Source organism: Microtus pennsylvanicus, chromosome 16 (assembly GCF_037038515.1).
Source record: "Microtus pennsylvanicus isolate mMicPen1 chromosome 16, mMicPen1.hap1, whole genome shotgun sequence".
Classification (NCBI taxonomy): Eukaryota; Metazoa; Chordata; class Mammalia; order Rodentia; family Cricetidae; genus Microtus; species Microtus pennsylvanicus.
Window position 1 is genome coordinate 34,608,022 of NC_134594.1, and position 19,392 is coordinate 34,627,413.

Below are 19,392 nucleotides of genomic sequence, written 5' to 3' on the forward strand. Positions count from 1 at the left end.
CACTGACAGATATTTGAATGATAAACTAATACATTCTAAATTACGTATTGATAAAAGCACCCCTATATTTGGGAGTGAACAAACAGCAACCCATATAATCATAAGCTTTAATTCCACAATTGATCTAATTTAGTCATTTTTATTTTAAAACTTCAAATCATTTAAAATGTGACAGTTATTGTGCTGAGATCGTTGCACTAATAGGATCTTCCTGCACATGCTATTTAAACAAAATTCTGAAGAAATATAAATTAACTCATTTGAAAATAATAGCCATTTTTCTAATTTTTTTTCCAGATGACGCTTAAACATCTGAACAAGGTTTGAACTAAAGGAAGTTGTTTTATCTGTAATTTGTGGCTAGTATTTGCTTGAAATCCTGGTACAAGTCCTGGGTGTGGCATACACCTTTAATCCCAGCCGTTGGGCGCAGAGGCAGGTGGATCTCTGTAAGATTGATGCCAACCATGGCTATACAGTAAGATCATATCACAGAAAGGACGAGGAAAAAACATGACATAAGGAACAATATACATCAGGGAATGCAAAGAATGTCTTTTTTAGTTTAGAATTCTGCTTAACTTATGCTTTCAGCAATTTTTTTATTTTTGCCATGTTTAAAGAAACTATATGAATGGGTATGGTTATGTAAGAGATGTTTTAAAAGGAATAGGGTTCAGGGAAGTTTGGGGTCATAGGTAGGGGTATGCCAAAAAGTCAGTCATTCCATGTTTCTTTTAAAAATATGTAACTGGAAGATGCTGTAGTATAGGATCAGTCTTATTAGCAAAATTCCCTTAAGCTGCAAAGCTCAAGGGCTAATGTTAAACTCATAAAATTTCCTCATTGAGCCACATGTCTGTCTGCTGGTTAGGTTTTCCTTCACCTTTCCTTAGTAAGTTTGCTTTTGCAAAATAAATAGCTTTATGAAGTGAAATTAATGGCTTTTTTCTTTCATTATGCTTTGAAGAAGCAGATGGAGAAATGGAATGCGTATATTGAAATGCCTGGTTAGAGTCGGCCAGCAGGTGTGGAAGGCTCCTGGCGGGGGAGAGAGCGGACTGGACATGCCCAGTCTGCTGCTGTGTGGGGAGAGAGCAGACTGGACATGCCCAGTCTGCTGCTATTGTTTGTGTTTTCTGTTGTTAATGTTTGTCTTCTCTTTCCCTGGTCTTTTGCATTTAGAGCATCTTTGTTTTTCAAGCTGTTTGTTAAAAGCAGCATTTTCATGGCATGTTTACCAATATCATTCTTTTTTTTTTTTATTGAGAAAAGGAAAAAAAGTATCCGCTTCCTCCCAGCCTCCCCTTTCCCTCCCCCTCCTCCCACCTCTCTCCCCCTCCCCCAAACTCCTCTCCCCCTCCCTCTCCAGTCCATAGAGCAGTCAGGTTTCCCTGCCCTGTGGAAAGACCAAGGTCCGCACCACTCCGTCCATGTCTAGGAAGGTGAACAACCAGACTGGCTAGGCTCCCACAAAGCCAGAACATGAAGTAGGGTCAAAGCCCCGTGCCAATGTCCTTGGCTTCTCATCAGCCCTCATTGTTCGCCATGTTCAGAGAGTCCGGTTTTATCCCATGCTTTTTCAGTCACAGTCCAGCTGGCCTTGGTGAGCTCCCACTAGATCAGCCCCCTTGTCTCAGTGGGTGGGTGCGCCCCTCGTGGTCCTGACTTCCTTGCTCATCTTCACCCTCCTTCCGCTCCTCATTGGGACCTTGGGAGCTCAGACCAGTGCTCCAGTGTGGGTCCCTGTCTCCATCTCCATCCATCACCAGATGAAGGTTCTATGGTGGTATGCAAGATATTTGTCAGTATTGCTATAGGATAGGGTCATTTCAGGTTGCCTATCCTCAGCTGCCCAAGGGACTAACAGGGGACATCACCATGGGTTCCTGGGAGCCCCTCTAGGGTCAAGTCTCTTGCCAACCCTCAAGTGGCTCCCTTAACTAAGAATTGTGGTTCCTTGCTCCCCTGTCCAACCTTCCTTTATCCCAATCCTCCTGTTTCCCCAAGTCCCCCCATCCTTCCCTTCTAACTTTTCTCTCCCCATCTTCCCTTACCCCCATCCCACCCCACCCCCAAGATCCCAATTTTCTCCCCGGCAATTTTGTCTACTTCCCATAGCCAAGAGGATAGCTATATGTTTTTCCTTGGGTTCACCTTCTTAATTAGTTTCTTTAGTTTCACCTATTGTAGACTCCGTGACCCTTATTTATGGCTAGAAACCAATTATGAGTGAGTACATCCCATGTTCATCTTTTTGGGTCTGGGATACCTCACTCAGGATAGTGTTTTCTATTTCCATCTATTTGCATGCAAAATTCGAGAAGTCATTGTTTTTTACCGCCACGTAGTACTCTAATGTGTATATATTCCATACTTTCTTCATCCATTCTTCCATTGAAGGGCATCTAGGTTGTTTCCAGGTTCTGGCTATTACAAATAATACTGCTATGAACATAGTTGAACAAATGCTTTTGTCATATTATCAGGCATCTCTTGGGTATATTCCCAAGAGTGGTATTGCTGGGTCCAGGGGTAGATTGATCCCAAATTTCCTGAGAAACTGAAACACTGACTTCCACAGTGGTTGCACAAGATTGCATTCCCACCAGCAATGGATGAGGGTACCCCTTCCTCCGCAGCCTCTCCAGCAAAGGCTATCGTTGGTGTTTTTGACTTTAGCCATTCTGACAGGTGTAAGATGATATCTCAAAGTTGTTTTAATTTGCATTTCCCTGATTGCTAAGGAGGTTGAGCACGACCTTAAGTGTCTTTTGGCCATTTGAACTTCTTCTGTTGAGAATTCTCTGTTCAGTTCAGTGCCCCATTTTTTAATTGGGTTAATTAGCATTTTAAAGTCTAGTTTCTTGAGTTCTCTATATATTTTGGAGATCAGACCTTTGTCTGTTGCGGGGTTGGTGAAGATCTTCTCCCAGTCAGTAGGTTGCCTTTGTGTCTTTGCTTTACAGAAGCTTCTCAGTTTTAGTAGGTCCCGTTTATTCAATGTTGCCCTTAATGTCTGTGCTTCTGGGGTCATACATAGGAAGTGATCTCCTGTGCCCATCTGTTGTAGGGTATTTCCCACTTTCTCTTCTATCAGGTTCAGTGTGTTCGGGCTGATATTGAGGTCTTTAATCCATTTGGACTTGAGTTTTGTGCACGGTGATAGATATGGGTCTATTTTCATTCTTCTACAGGTTGACATCCAGTTGTGCCAGCACCATTTGTTGAAGATGCTTTCTTTCTTCCAATGTATACTTTTAGCTCCTTTATCGAAAATGAGGTGTTCATAGGTTTGTGGGATAAAGTCCGGGTCTTCTATACGATTCCATTGGTCGACTTCTCTGTTTTTATGCCAGTACCACCCTGTTTTCATTACTGTAGCTCGGTAATAGAGTTTGAAGTCAGGGATGGTAATGCCTCCAGAAGATCCTTTATTGTATAGGATTGTTTTGGCTATCCTGGGTTTTTTGTTTTTCCATATAAAGTTGATTATTGTCCTCTCCAGATCTGTGAAGAATTTTGATGGGATCTTGATGGGGATTGCATTGAATCTATAAATTGCCTTTGGTAGAATTGCCATTTTTACTATGTTGATCCTCCCAATCCAAGAGCAAGGGATGTCCATCCATTTTTTGGTATCCTCTTCAATTTCTTTCTTCAATGCCTTAAAGTTCTTGTCAAATAGATCTTTCACTTCCTTGGTTAGATTTACCCCAAGATATTTTATGCTGTTTGTGGCTATCGTGAATGGAGAAGCTTCTCTGATTTCCCTCTCTGCTTCCATATCCTTTGAGTATAGGAGGGCGACTGATTTTTTGGAGTTGATCTTGTATCCTGCCACATTACTAAAGCTGTTTATCAGCTGTAAAAGTTCTTTGGTGGAGTTTTGGGGGTCGCTTATGTACACTATCATATCATCTGCAAATAACGAAAGTTTAACTTCTTCCTTTCCAATTCGAATCCCCTTGATCCCATTATGCTGTCTTATTGCTATTGCTAGAACTTCCAGCACTATATTGAAGAGGTATGGTGAAAGTGGGCAGCCTTGTCGTGTTCCTGAGTTAAGCGGGATGGCTTTGAGTTTCTCTCCGTTTAATTTGATGTTAGCTGTCGGCTTGCTGTATATAGCTTTTATTATATTTAGGTATGACCCTTGTATCCCTAATCTCTCCAAGACTTTTAACATAAATGGATGTTGAATTTTGTCAAATGCTTTTTCCGCATCTAATGAAATGATCATATGGTTTTTTTCTTTCAGTTTATTTATATGATGGATTACATTGATAGATTTTCGTATGTTGAACCAGCCCTGCATCTCAGGAATGAAGCCTACTTGATCATAATGGATAATTTTTCGGATGTGTTCTTGGATTCGGTTTGCCAGTATTTTGTTGAGGATTTTTGCGTCGATATTCATGAGTGAGATCGGCCTGTAATTCTCTTTCCTGGTTGAGTCTTTGTGTGGTTTTGGTATCAGAGTAACTGTAGCTTCATAAAAGGAATTTGGTAATGACCCTTCTGTTTCTATATTGTGGAATACATTGAGGAGTATAGGTATTAGGTCTTCTTGGAAGTTCTGGTAGAATTCCGCATTGAACCCATCTGGCCCTGGGCTTTTTTTGGTAGGGAGGTTTTTGATAACAGCTTCTAATTCTTCTCGACTGACAGGTCTGTTTAGATTGTTCACCTGGTCCTGGTTTAATTTTGGTAAATGGTATTTATCTAAAAAAGTGTCCATTTCTTTTACATTTTCCAGTTTAGTGGCATACAGGCTTTTGTAGTAAGATCTAATGACTCTCTGAATTTCCTCTGTGTTTGTGGTTATGTCCCCCTTTTCATTTCTGATCTTATTAATTTGCAAATTTTCTCTCTGCCGTTTGACTAGTTTGGATAGGGGTTTGTCAATCTTGTTGATTTTCTCCAGGAACCAGCTTCTTGCTTCATTGATTCTTTGGATTGTTTTCTGTGTTTCTATTTTGTTGATTTCCGCCCTCAGTTTGATTATTTCCAGTCTTCTACTCCTCCTAGGTGAGTCTGCTTCTTTTTTTTCTAGAGCTTTCAGGTGGGCTGTTAAGTCTCCAATATGTGCTTTCTCTGTTTTCTTTAAGTGGGCATTTAGTGCGATGAACTTTCCTCTTAGCACTGCTTTCATAGTGTCCCATAAGTTCGAGTATGTTGTTTATTTTCATTGAATTCAAGGAAGACTTTAATTTCTTTCTTTATTTCTTCCTTAATCCAGGTATGGTTCAGTAGTTGACTGTTCAGTTTCCATGAGTTTGTAGGCTTTCTGGGGGTAGCATTGTTGTTGAATTCTAACTTTAATCCATGGTGATCTGATAAGACACAGGTGGTTACTAATATTTTTTTGTAACTTTGTAAGTTAGCTTTGCTACTGAGTATGTGGTCAATTTTCGAGAAGGTTCCATGAGCTGCAGAGAAGAAGGTATATTGTTTCCTATTTGGGTGGAATAATCTATAGATGTCTGTTAAGTCCATTTGCTTCATTACCTCCATTAATTCTCTAATTTCTCTGTTAGGTTTCTGTTTGATTGACCTGTCCATTGGTGAGAGAGGAGTGTTGAAGACTCCTACTATTAGTGTGTGTGGTTTGATGGCTGCCTTGAGTTTTAGTAATGTTTCTTTTATGTACATGGGCGCTTTTATATTAGGGGCGTAGATATTCAGGATTGAGACTTCATCCTGATGAATTGATCCTGTTATGAGTATAAAATGTCCCTCTCCATCTCTTCTGATTGATTTAAGTTTGAAGTCAACTTTGTTAGAAATTAGTATGGCCACACCTGCTTGTTTCTTAGGTCCATTTGCTTGATAAGCCTTTTCCCAGCCCTTTACTCTGAGTAGGTGCCTGTCTTTGTGGTTGAGGTGTGTTTCTTGTAGACAGCAGAATGTTGGATCCTGTTTTCGTATCCAATCTCTTAGCCTGTGCCTTTTTATAGGCGAGTTGAGCCCATTTACCAATATCATTCTTGTCGGTCATCTTCTTTCAGCGTTCTCAGGTCTTTGTAGCATCACACTTGAAACAGGAGCTTGTGTTCTTGTGTCTGAACCACAGAAAAAGAAGAGAGAGCATATTGTTCGTGCCATGGAAAAATTAACTAAATGCCTTTACTTTCTAAAGCAGAAAGTTTATTTTCCTGTACACGTAGATAGAACCTTAGACTTCTTTGTTAGTTATCCTGTTTTCTTTGGCTGAATGTTTTGTTTCTCATTTTAGCTAGGAGACAGGTTAGAGTTCTGTCCATTTCAGGTCAGAGAGACGGTTCAGTGACGAAGATCATTTACTGCTCTGACAAAGGATCTGGGCCAGGTTCCTAGCACTCGTGTGTTTACTGTTTGGTCACTGTGAAGAGACACCAGGACCAAGGCAGCTTGTGAAGGAGAGCATTTAGTTGGGGACTTGCTTACAGTGTCAGAGTGTTCATCTGCGATCATCATGGGAAGTGGGCGGGTATAGTTTACAGTGTCAGAGTGTTCGTCCGTGATCATCATGGGCATGGGGAGAGTATGGTTTACAGTGTCAGAGTGTTTGTCCGCCATCATCATGGGAAGTGGGTGAGTATGGTTTACAGTGTCAGAGTGTTCATCTGCGATCATCTTGGGCAGTGGGCAGGTCTGGTGCTGAAGCGGTAACTGAGAGCTTTACATCCTGATCCACAGGCAGCAGGCAGATAGACAGATGGGTTCCGGTGTGGGATACTCAAAGCCCACACTCAGCAGCATATCTCCTCCAACAAGACCACACCTCTCAATCCTTCCACACAGTCCATCAGCCAGGAACCAAACTACACGAGCCCATGGAGCGCATTGTCATTCAAACCACCACAAACACTAAGTGGCTCACAAATGACTGTCACTCCATTTCCAGGGACCCTAATGCTCTGCTCTCTCAGGGTCCTTAAACCTAAAAACTCACATAGGCACAACATGCCCTTAAATGAATAAATAAATAAATACTTTTTAAGAATGAGTGTCTAGAAATTTAGCTGTTGACTTGAAACTCAGATTGTCACTGCATTAGAAAGCAGCTGCTTGGTCCAGGGTGGTGGCGCACAGCTTTAACCCCATCACTTGGGAGGCAGAGGCGGGTAGATTTCTGATTTCCATGTTAGTCCAGTCTACAATTCCCAGCCACCTAAGGTTGCACAGTGAGGCCTTGCTTAAAAGGTTTAAAAGAAAATAAAGAGCAGGGGCTGGAGAGATGGCTCAATGATTACAAGCATTCCCTGCCCTCCCAGAGAACCTGGGTTCATTTTCCAACATCTAGAACTGTCTACATTCCCAGCATCCAGGGTTTGCTGTCCTTTCTGACCTCCTTGGACACCAGTCAAGCATGTGACACACATATATACATGGAGTCAAAACACTCATTTAATAAATATTTTGAAAATCCCTGGTTGTTGGTTTTCCTGCCAATGCAATAAGCCAAATCCAACCAAATTAATAGAACCAGGTTTCAATAAGCAGGGCAAAGGATCTCCTGGGTGACTCTCAGAAAGGCAGGAGAGAGACCACGTGGCAGGTGTGGTGGCCGGGTCTTAAACAGACTGTAGATGTGGTCCTGAGGACTTCGGAGCAGGAACTAACCCTTGGCGGGCTGCTGAGGGGCAGGGTCCAAAACGGGAGGCGTGAGACCAGAGCAGGAGTCCTAACATCATTCACAAAAAGTGAAATTATTTTTGAGGCTGGAGAGATGGCTCAGAGGTTAAGAGCACTGGCTGCTCTTCCAGAGGTCCTGAGTTCAATTCCCAGCACCCACATGGTGGCTCACAACCATTTATAATGAGATCTGGCGCCCTTTTCTGACATGCAGGCATACATGCAGGCAGAACACTCTATACATAATAAATTAATCTAAAAAAACAACCCAGTGATTTCCTATGGCGCCGAATTATAATATTGGCCTCTATTTCTCACTAGTGTGGGAGAGAAGACAACTAGGCAGACTGTAGGGTTTGTGGCAAGGGTTAGCCTTGGCAACCTGTTTTGTCCCCCATAACTATACTCATGTTTTATTAGTTGCAGTGGGAAAGCAAAGCAAAAGAACAAAACCAAGCCCTTTCGGCCTAGACCCAGCGCATCCACCCCTCACCTCCTGCTTCCTTCTCAGTTCCTTCCTTTCTGACTTCTGCTCAGATCTGAGATGAGACTGGAAGCAAAGGGGAATGAGAGAGATCATCTGTGGTCTGGCAAGCTTTGGGATCTCAGGAGAATAGGCTGAAGACAGACTCATTGGGGTTGATTCTGAAAACACCCTCTCACCCCGGAAACAAACGTTCCTTAGAGACCTTTCCCTCTGAGAACCTCTGGGCTTTGCAGTGGGATTTTAAACCATTTTGGGAATTTGTTCAGCTTTCCTGTATGCTCATACCATGGACGGTATTTGACTGCTGGTCACTTCTGTTTTGCTACGATACTGTTCCTCCTTCCTCGGATTCTGTCAATTCCCATTGGCATTAATTTAATTAAATTGGGAATCGAAGTACAGACTATAAAGTGATATGCAGGGCAGTATCAAAATGAGAACAAAGTACCGTCCAGCCACTCAGCAGGAACAGGATAAAGTCAGCATGCCTGCGCCCAGGTTCCACTTCAGTCATTTGCTGGCTGGGTGGCCATGTTCCTTTACCTCCCTACCATGCCCTTCTGCCTCCCATCCTGCACCTGTCAGCTGGTTCGGGTAAGGACACCTAGTAGGAATGCTACAGTGTTTAAAGTGGCAGTTTACCTAATTTACCGAGCATAGTGCCTGGACTTAGAAAATGTTCAATAGTTGTACGTTTTTTGTTATTTTATATCATTATCAGGGCCTTTTTAGTTGTAGAAAATTGATTTTCAAAGATTTGGTGTTAAAAACTGGGGGTGTAGCTCAGCTGTGTGTTAACATGTACAGAGCTCTGGTTTGTTACCGAGTGCTTTTGAAAGTGGGTGTGTGTTACAAAAATTTCTTTCCGGGGGAGAAGTCAGCAATGTCTATCTCATCTCCTAAGGTCCAAACAAAAATGCTGCCTTGTTCACTCTGGGAAACCGATGAGGTTTTTTTTTTTTTTGTTTCCTTACCAATAGATGAGGGATTACTTACAGGCATTTGGGTGCCCCTCACTGCAGCAGGCCAAACCTGGAAAGCCTTTACCCAGCAGTGAGGAGGACTCCCCACAGCTGCACAGGTAGAGCCCCTCCAGCCTTCCCTGGCTTACATACTCAGCTCTTCCTGGAGGCCACATGCAAACAAGGCAGCATTGTGCACCACAGGCGCTAGGGAGTAGGCTGCTGCTCAGGGTAGAGTCCCATGGTCCTCCCACCCCTCCATCAGGGGTGTAGAGTCAGTGAGCCAGCTGGGGTAGTCTTCCAAAAGCCCTGAACATCCCACAGTGGAGACAATCACAGCACAGAAACATGCAGCTGTCATCCTGACACTCGGGCAGTGGACTAAGGAAGACCACACAGTTCAATGTCATCTTCACCTACGTAGTAAATTCAGTCTGGGCTGCGTGAGACCTTAGAGCAAGTACAAGGGCAGAAAGAAAAGAAGAACAGCCGTTTCTGTATCAGTGAAGTATCAGCATTTCCATCACATGCTGAACTAACATTTCTTAGCGTGCCGACGTGAAGGGGAGTGGAATTTGAGAAGCCACAGCTCAGTTAACTCCTCCAGTACTGCATAACCTTTCAACTTTGTTGTTTCCCAAAAGCCATCTAGATTAGCATTTGACTAAATGATAGGCTATTGTATAAATCAGTTCTTGTTCAAGTCCATATAAGTCATAAAATCCAGACAACAAAGTACTATGTGATTTACTAGTTCCTGGATTTGCTTTAATTAGCTCCTAAATCTAGTGTTATCCCTTTAGTTACTTCTAATATACTTTATATTATTTTTTTCTGACATCGATGAGCAGAAATGGCTTTAATATTTCCATCACAAACCATGCACGCAAACTTCATCCTGACTTTCGTTTCTGTTGTCTGTCCTTTGCCGTCAGTTCATGTGCAGTCAGACGTGTGAGGTGGCCTTGTATTTATCAGGCAGATCTGAGGTCTTTCTGGCCTGTTGGTTGAGAATAGTCTGCCTTATGCAGATGGATTTACTTTAGTCTACAAGCTCCCAAATAATGATACAGAAACTTCTTATTAGTTATGGAAGCTCAGCCTGTAGATTAGGCTTGTTCCTAATCTAATTTAATGTAAATTGGTTAACTTAAGTTAACCAATTTACATTAACCTATGTGCTACGACATGGTTTATGGCTGTGCCGTTACCTGCCTCTGGCACAGCATGCTAACTCTAGGATGTAGAGGAGACTGTCCCTGAGAGGGTGTGTAGAAGAGACTGTCCCTGAGAGGGTGTACAGGAGAGACTGTTCCTGAGAGGGTGTGTAGGAGAGACTGTTCCTGAGAGGGTGTACAGGAGAGACTGTTCCTGAGAGGGTGTACAGGAGAGACTGTCCCTGAGAGGGTGTACAGGAGAGACTGTTCCTGAGAGGGTGTACAGGAGAGACTGTTCCTGAGAGGGTGTACAGGAGAGACTGTCCCTGAGAGGGTGTACAGGAGAGACTGTTCCTGAGAGGGTGTATAGGAGAGACTGTTCCTGAGAGGGTGTACAGGAGAGACTGTCCCTGAGAGGGTGTATAGGAGAGACTGTCCCTGAGAGGGTGTACAGGAGAGACTGTCCCTGAGAGGGTGTGTAGGAGAGACTGTCTCTGAGAGGGTGTGTAGAAGAGACTGTTCCTGAGAGGGTGTATAGGAGAGACTGTCCCTGAGAGGGTGTGTAGAAGAGACTGTTCCTGAGAGGGTGTACAGGAGAGACTGTTCCTGAGAGGGTGTACAGGAGAGACTGTTCCTGAGAGGGTGTACAGGAGAGACTGTTCCTGAGAGAGGGTGTACAGGAGAGACTGTTCCTGAGAGAGGGTGTACAGGAGAGACTGTTCCTGAGAGGGTGTACAGGAGAGACTGTTCCTGAGAGAGGGTGTACAGGAGAGACTGTCCCTGAGAGGGTGTATAGGAGAGACTGTTCCTGAGAGGGTGTACAGGAGAGACTGTTCCTGAGAGGGTGTATAGGAGAGACTGTCCCTGAGAGGGTGTATAGGAGAGACTGTCCCTGAGAGGGTGTACAGGAGAGACTGTTCCTGAGAGGGTGTGTAGGAGAGACTGTTCCTGAGAGGGTGTACAGGAGAGACTGTTCCTGAGAGGGTGTGTAGCAGACGGCTCCTGAGAGGCTCTGGAGCTGATTATACCTTGGGCTGTCAAAGGAGCTTTCCCTTTGATATTCTCGAGAGTATCAAAATATAAAGGTAATGATATGGTCTCTGACTTCAAGCAATGAGGAGGCCTTCCTGGGTGGGATTTTTTATTAATGGCTCTTGAAGTGCAAGGCCTGGGCTCTCTGCTGATATCTGAAGATCAGATGGATCAGACCCTGTGAAGTTGACAATGTTATGATTAAGGGTTTGTGGAAACACTCCTTCTTAGCTCTTTTGATGTTTCTTTTGATTTGGTATTAAGGCTCGCTTACCAGGAAAATAATAGTATTAAACTTAACAAGATGGTAACAACAGAGTTTCAGGTATAGAAATGTCAGTTTCCTCTTGGAGAGAGAAACTATAATTGGTTTTGGGGTAGTGAACACGCTCCAGATCGTCCAAGTTGGAGTACATTGGCTTTCTCAAGGAGTCTCCCACATCCAAAGCAGTGGGCTAAGACTGCACTTAGAGGTAAAAGTCAGGTACTAGAGATCAGAAAGGTTTGAAAAGCAGTGCCTAAAACAGTCTCCTGAAATTGTGTAGGAGTTGGAAGTCTGATGGAGCAGACTCAATCATTGGCTAGAGTTTCCAGGACAGGCTCCAAAGCTACAGAGAAACCCTGTCTCAAAAAAACCAAAAAGGAAAAAAAAAGTGCTCTTTGGAGGGTTGGAGAAAGGGCTCAGTACTTAAGAGCCCTGTCTGCTCTTCCAGAGGACTGGGGTTCAATTCCCAGCACCCACATGGCAGCTCCATGTTCCAGGGGATCCAGCATTCTCACACAGATATGCATGCATACATGTAGGCAAAACACCAGTGCATATAAAATAAAAAGAAATTCTTTTTTAAAAATGCTATTTGGGTTTATTAGCATGTGGCTCATCAATATTACATTTCTTATGCATTCATTTTTTAATAATTTGTGCTATGGTTTGAACATACCCACCAACATTCTCATTGAAACTTATCCCCCTCTGAGGCATTAGCAGGTGAGGTCCTTTAGAAAGTAGTCCTGAGCGCTCTACCCTTATGAAGAGATTAGTTTACTAGTGGGTTATTTGGAGAGAGTGTCTGTCACAAACACCAAGTGTATGTGCCTCACTTTCCATGTGATGTCGTATGCCACCTCAGAGACTTTGCAGTGAACTCTCAGCCCCCAGAACCATGAGCTGATTTTTTTTTTTTTTTGAGACAGGTTTTCTTTGTATAGCCCTGGCTGTTCTGGAGCTTGCGCTGTAGACCGGGCTGACCTCATACTCAGAGATCCGCCCACCTCTGCCTTCCAAGGGCTGAGTGCTGGGATTAAAGGCGTGCGCCACCACTGTCAGGCTTCCTCTGTTCTTTATAAATCACACAGTCAGTGGTATTCTCAGAAAGTGGGCTAAGATAGGAAATTGATGCCAAGAGCAAATGAGCAGAGGCCGAAAGAGTTTAGACGAGATCAGGAAATGAATAATCTGAATGCTGTGAACGTTTAGGTCAGCTCCGATGAGGGGTGAGAAGACAAGAAAACCAGGAAAAATTTTAAACCCCTTTGGGCTGTCATGATTGCATCCGCTGTGCAGCCCTGTGAGCTAGGAAAAGAAGCCAGGCGGTAGTGATGCACACTTTTAATCCCAGCACTCAGGAGGCAGAGGCAGGTGGATCTATGTGAGTTTGTCGCCAGCCTGATCTACAGCGTAAGTTCCAGGACAGGTCCCAAAGCTACACAGAGAAATCCTGACTCGAGAAACAAAACAAACAAACAAAAGAAATAGGAAAAGAATCATTTAAAGACAACTTCTAATGTATAGTTTAAGAAGGAAACAGTGTAAAACTTAGCAATTGCAGCGAAACTATGCAAAGGATAGAAGCACATTCAGTAGAGAACCTCTAGGTGTGGCCAGCGACTGCTTGTTAAAGAGACAGGCACCTAGCTCGGAGCCAATGTTCATTGCCGCTAGGGTGGAATGGAGATCTTAATGGATCCAGAGCATCTCTGTGACCCTCTGTGCTGAGCCAAGGAGAAAAGGCAGATACTCCCCATGTGCTTGCCCTTCAGAACTGTCAGGCAAGGGACCTCTGCTCCCTGAACCCCAGGACAGTATTAGCCACCCTCCTTGGGACTCACACAGATCCAGATATGGCTGATTCTGCCACCGCTTTACAGTCAACCTTGGCAGCCATGTTAGCTTTCCACTGTGGCTGATACTCAAGACAGTCAATTTATAAAAAGAAAAGCGTTGTTCTGACTTAGTTTCAGGGATTTCTGTCTCTGTTGGGCTGGCCGCTTGGCTCTGGGTCAGTACTAAAGCAGCAATATGATGAGGAGAGAGTAGGAGAGCAAGGCTGATCGTCTCATGGCCAGAAAGTGGACAGGAGGAACAGGAAATGACGAGGGTCTTACAGTCTCCTTAAGTCCACCCCCCCCCAGGGCCCTAAGACTGCCCGTGAAGCCTCAACTATGAAAGTGTTCCATATTTCTACTCCAGGGAGCCCTGTCCTTTAACATATGGACCAGATCCAAACTATAGTAGCAATATCTACATCCACTCATAGGATGCTAATTCTCCAGACTATAGGCTGTGGGACCCATGAACATTTTTAAATGTCTGCCCACTCCTGGGGGAGCTAGGTCTATATTAGTAAGACTCTTTGCAGAGATTCCCTGCTAGGGTATTAGGGTTTGATGTGAGTCCCCAGCAGCTCCTGTTTTAGAATACCTGGTGCCTAGCTGATGGGACTGCTTCTGGGAAGTTCTGAATCCTTTTGGACGGTGGCCTAGCTGGCAGAAGTAGGTTACTATAAAGTGATGGATGTCTGTTCTGGCCAAGCCTCTCTGCTTCCTGCTCTGCCTAGATGTGAGCGCCTCTGTCGCGTGCTTCTGCTGTCACGACCCCACCACACTCTGCTGTCTTCTGTTGTCTGTCAGGTATTTCTCTGAGGAGAAAAGTAAGGAGCCCCGAGGGCAGTGTGGTGGAGTGGATCCCAGAAGCCCTGCCCTGTGTGTGCCAGCCTGGGAAAGACAGCCGTGAACAGCTGGCCTTGTATAGCCCAGGAAAGCTGTGAGGGCAAGGTGCCCAAGACCTTGAAGGTCCATCCAGTGTGTCATGAGACAGCATAGGGGGTGGAAGATTATTCTGGAATGTTATGATTCACAGTATACCCTGCCGAGATTCAGGCACGCTTTGGTCCCGTTATCCCCGTGCTTTCTACTGTTTCTCCCTTGTGGAGTAAGAAGGTTTGCTCGTTCCTGCCCCGCCACTACATGTAGATGCTTTCCGTCGATTTCACAGGGCCGGAGCCAGAATGGGCCTTTGTTGACTCAGAACAGGCAGTACATATCTGAGTTCACGCTGAAATGAGCGGAGACTGATGCTGGGGATGGAAATAAATGTCTTGTCTTTGAGGAGGACACAGGGGAATGCTGTGCTTTGAATTTGGATTGCCTGTGCCAAAACTCAGTTGAGATGTATTCCTTATTGGAAGGCAGTTACGTGGTTTTGAAAGTGACGCAATTAGCCTAAACTTCAAGGATGTAATTAGAGTAAATTGGTCCCTAATGTTGGGCTCCTGGGACCTGGTCTTACCAGAAGCAGAGAAGAGTCCTGAGCTAGGACATTCTGTCACCTCCCCATCCCTACTCTCACCATGAGACCCTGAAATGACTCCCCACGAGCAGGAAAGACCACCAGGCTCAGCAGGACTTGGCCTTGAACTTCTCAGGCTTCAGAAATCTTTGTGTGCAATCCCCGCAAAATATACATACATGCGTACAGATAGACAGAGTTGGGGATCTAAGCCAAGGCCTGTCTAGCCAGTTACTCAGGTCCTCGGCTGTATCCACAGTCCACAAAGACAGTCTGATATGAGATTGGCCAAATCTATAGACTACACTGCAGAAAAGGAGGCCTGGCTCTCCCCTAAAATAATAGCAATATTTGAATAAATATTTTATATGACCAATTTTATTAAGAATAACAGAGTAGCGATTTATTTTGTCCTCAAATTGTCATTCATCCTCTGACCATTCAGACAATTACAATTAACAATTTTGCCTTCATTTTTTTGGTGTGAAATTATCTGTCTCATGGTTATTTTTAAAGTCACATTTAATATTTTGTTTGTTTGTTTTTTTGAGACAGGGTTCCTTTGTACAGCCTTGGCTGTCCTGGAACTCACTTTGTAGACCAAACTGGCCTTGAACTCACAGAGATCCGCCTCCTCTGCCTCCCAAGTGCTGGGACTAAAGGCATGTGCCATCACCGCCCAGCTCCAGTTAATACTTTAAAATTTGTTCTGCATTAATAAGCCTAGCAAAAATATATTTAATTAAAGAAAAATCAATTCTTTCAATAGCCTAACCACATATTATTAAAGAGCTCATGGAAAAATAAGTGAATAGTCAAAAACAGAATAATGGCCAGGTGACTTTATTCAAATGAGGTTAACTTAAAAAGCAGTGTGGATTCGGTCCACTGCAAGATGCCTTTCTTCTACGTTGTTGGGTCCATTTAGTATTGCAGTGGTATATCATTTGTGTTTTAATAAATAAAGCTTGCCTGAAGATCAGAGGGCAAAACAGTCATACTAGTCAGCCATCCAGGCCAGGCAGTGGTAGCACACACCTTTAATTCCAGGACTGGGGAGACAGAACCAGATGGATCTCTGTAAATTCAAGGCTACACTGGGCTAGGCAAGATTGAATCTGTCTAAAAGAGAAACAGACTTCACACAAAAGTGATCCCAGCACTTGGGATCTCACGCCTTTAATCCCAGCACTAGGGAGGTGGAGACAGGAACAATATGGCTGGGCAAAGAGGAATATAAATGGGAAGAGACAGGAACTCAGTGGAGTATGGAGTCTGAGGTTGGCGGAGAGCATTCAGGATCACCCCATTTTTTGTCTGAGTCTTGGTAGAGGTAAAATCCCTCTAGTGGCTTGGCTGCTTTGCTTTTCTGATCTTCAACAGGAACCCCAATATCTGTCTCTGGGTCTTTCAGTATTCGTGCTACAAAGTATGTTAGTAACATGGGATAATGATTGTGTTTTAATACTGAATTCACCTCAGCAAAGGATACGTTTTGGTAAGTAAGAATTCTGTAGGATGATATGAGTTCCACGTTAAGTTTTTAAATGAAAGCAGTTGACATTCAAAAGGGAATTAAGTGTTTTTTTATTGTTGTTCTAAATATTGCTTCTGTTCTCCGTGCTTAATGCCGGAGTCCTTCTGGCCAGTGCCTGCTCCTGCTGATGGTTTGGAAGTTGCAATAGGGCCACATAATAAGTAAAAGCATTTGGTTTCTGCCCTAGAGTTTCTCAGAGTGCTTTATGGTTCCTCTGCAATATAAGACTTCTTTCTAGTTTTATTGAATCCTTAGTGATTTATCTGTCTATAATATCTGCCCTCCACTCTCTCTCTCTCTCTTCCTGCTTTCTTGAGAGCTAATCTAATTTTGTGAATGGGTTCAGGTTAATTCCAGAAGCACAGTTGCAGGAGCCATAATTGGCAGCTTATGCCCACATCAGAAGTTTGTTTCCCAGGAGCTGGAGACTAGCTTGTTTTGATGAATTTCTTCATTGCTGTCCTAATTTCCCCCTTGATCTTCCGAAGCTTTTCCCCATGGGACCTTGATAGCGTGCGATCCTGAAGATCCCACGACTTCATTTTGTTCAGGCTCCAAGCTTATGTCTGTCATTTTTGATTGCTGCAAAATCAGTTGGAGGGGAAGACTTTAATAATCTTGAGACCCAGAAGTTTGACAGAAATAGTGTGTGGACCACGGGTGCTGAAATCCCCAAAGCTGTGCCCAGCCTTCTTGTATTTCTTACGTGCTTTACTACAGAGTGGGAAAGAGTGAAAGGGAATTTAAATGTATTTCCCTTGCACTTGTCTTCATTATGAGCAATATTAATAGGTAATCCAAATAAAAATAATCAAGAAGAGAGTTAATCCCCTGTTTGTTTTCTAACTCAGTGATTCTCAAACAATCCAGTTTAATCAGGATGATGAAAAACTGGAGACTAGACCATGGTAATAAATGTGTTTGTTCTCCTGGTTGCTTCGGCAAGAGGCCTCTCAGTCACCTATCTCCCAGAAGAGAGTTCTCTCCACTAGAACAGCATATGCTGTTAGTCTCCATCTTCAGGAACACTCTCTGACTAGACAACATCATGTCCTTAGAGCAGCATAGTGTTCCCACTCTGTGCAGAACTATCCATGCTGGAGGAAACTGTGTGTCTACCCAGTTCGTACTGTACTGCGTCTTGTGAATTGTTTTACAGAATGATGTGTACAGTAAGAGTGGACAGCGTGCTTTGCCAGGAGGGTAATGTTTAGGCATCTTAGTTTCATGCTGAAGCAAGGAAGCATGCAATCTGGCATAGAGTGTGTTCAGTGTGACGAAGATTGGACTCCGAATGTAACGTCGTAAAACTGCTATTTTATTATTAGCATTGGAAAGATGAGGAACAGGGGCAGGGGCGGTTGGCAGGTGCGGGTATCCAGCAATGTTAGGAAGATTTGGTTCTGCTTGCTGCTGGACTACAATGTCAATTTTCCTTCCTACTTCTTCTGTAGCAGAACTGTTACTAACTCTGGAGATCAATTTTCCCAGCTCAAGGACTGCATCGTCCAGTTTGGCTTGAAGCTCAGTGTGGCAATGTGGTTTAAACTCATCAGACGAACACGGGGCCCTTTGATAGGATTGGTTTTGAAAGCTTTGTTCTCTTGCTTCTGTTGATCAGATGCGGGAACGTACTGCCCGAAGCTTCTGTCACCGATATGAACCATGATGTCAGGTGTATACTCCCACATGGTAGACCAGCGAGTGGGGAGGTTTGCGGCTGCCTGAGACATTACAAACTATGATATCATCATGTTTTACTTGAAGAAAGGTCTGTCTCTGTAGTCCTGACAGGCCTAAAATTCACTGTTGAAAATAACTCAGCCTCAAACTTGCCGTGATCCTTCTGTCTCAGCTTCCTTATGAGCTTGTGCCAGCAAACCCTGAATGTTTCATGAGAAACTGTGTGTGTGTGTGATGATGTTCAAGTCTTAGTTATATGTGGCAGAACCATTTCTAACTGATTTGTATCTAAATTAAAATATTAAGAAATAATATAAGCATGTTATTTAGTAGCACAGAAATCAATACTAAAGGGAACAGGATAAACTGAAAGCAGTTGCCTTTGGTAGTGGGAAATGGGATAAAAACAAATGTTTACTATTTTTTCTTATAATAATTAATATAATATTTAACATTTTAAGTTAGGTACATCATTAATTGTAGTGATATTTCATTTGTATTTTAATAAATAAAGCTTGCCTGTAGCTTAGAGAGTAAAACAGCCCCACTGATCAGCCTTACAGACCAGGAAGTGGTAACACACACCTTTAATCCCAGTAGCCACACTAGTTTGCCACACAAACCAGGCAGTAGTGGTGCATGCCCTTAATCCCAGAACTAGAGAAGAATATAAGACAAGAGGAGACAGCTCTCACACACAGTCTCAGAGATTCCTGGAGGCAGTATGGCCATTTCAGACTGAGGTAGAGGGAAGAGCCAGTGGTTGGCTGTTTTGCTTTTCTGACCTTCAGGTTGAACCCCAATTTCTTTCTCTGGGTTTTAATTAATCATGCTACAATTATTAAAATCAAATGAACTTTTTCTATTTTTACTTAGTATTATGTATTCACTTCCCATCTATAATAAGTACTTCTCTTTTTATCTGGAATAACAACTGTTTGGTTTGGTATCTACATCTTTTTTCAAGAAAGGGTTTCTCTGTAGTTTTGGAGCCTGTCCTGGAACTAGCTCTTTTAGACCAGGCTGGCCTTGAACTCACAGAGATCCACCTGCCTCTGTCTCCTGAGTGCTGGGATTAAAAGTGTGTGCCACCACTGCCTGGCCAGTTATTTCTTTCTTTATTATTTTTTATTGATTTTATAAAATCAATGACTTTATTGATTTTAGTGAGTGCATATGATAATTGTCTTTCTGGATCTGGGTTACACAGTCAATATGTTGTTTTCTAGATTCATCCATTTGCCTGCAAATTTTAAGATGTTATTTTTTTCTGCTGTGTAGTACTCTATTGTGTAAATGTACCACATTTCCTTATCCATTCTTCAGTCAAGGAGCATGTAGGTTGT

General features: G+C 43.2%; 1 protein-coding gene across 1 annotated transcript in view; it reads left to right on the plus strand.

Moving 5' to 3' along the window:
- Positions 1-19,392, plus strand: part of Lekr1 (leucine, glutamate and lysine rich 1) — a 127,085-nt gene that overhangs the window by 20,405 nt on the left and 87,288 nt on the right. The gene's annotated exons all lie outside the window — the stretch shown is intronic.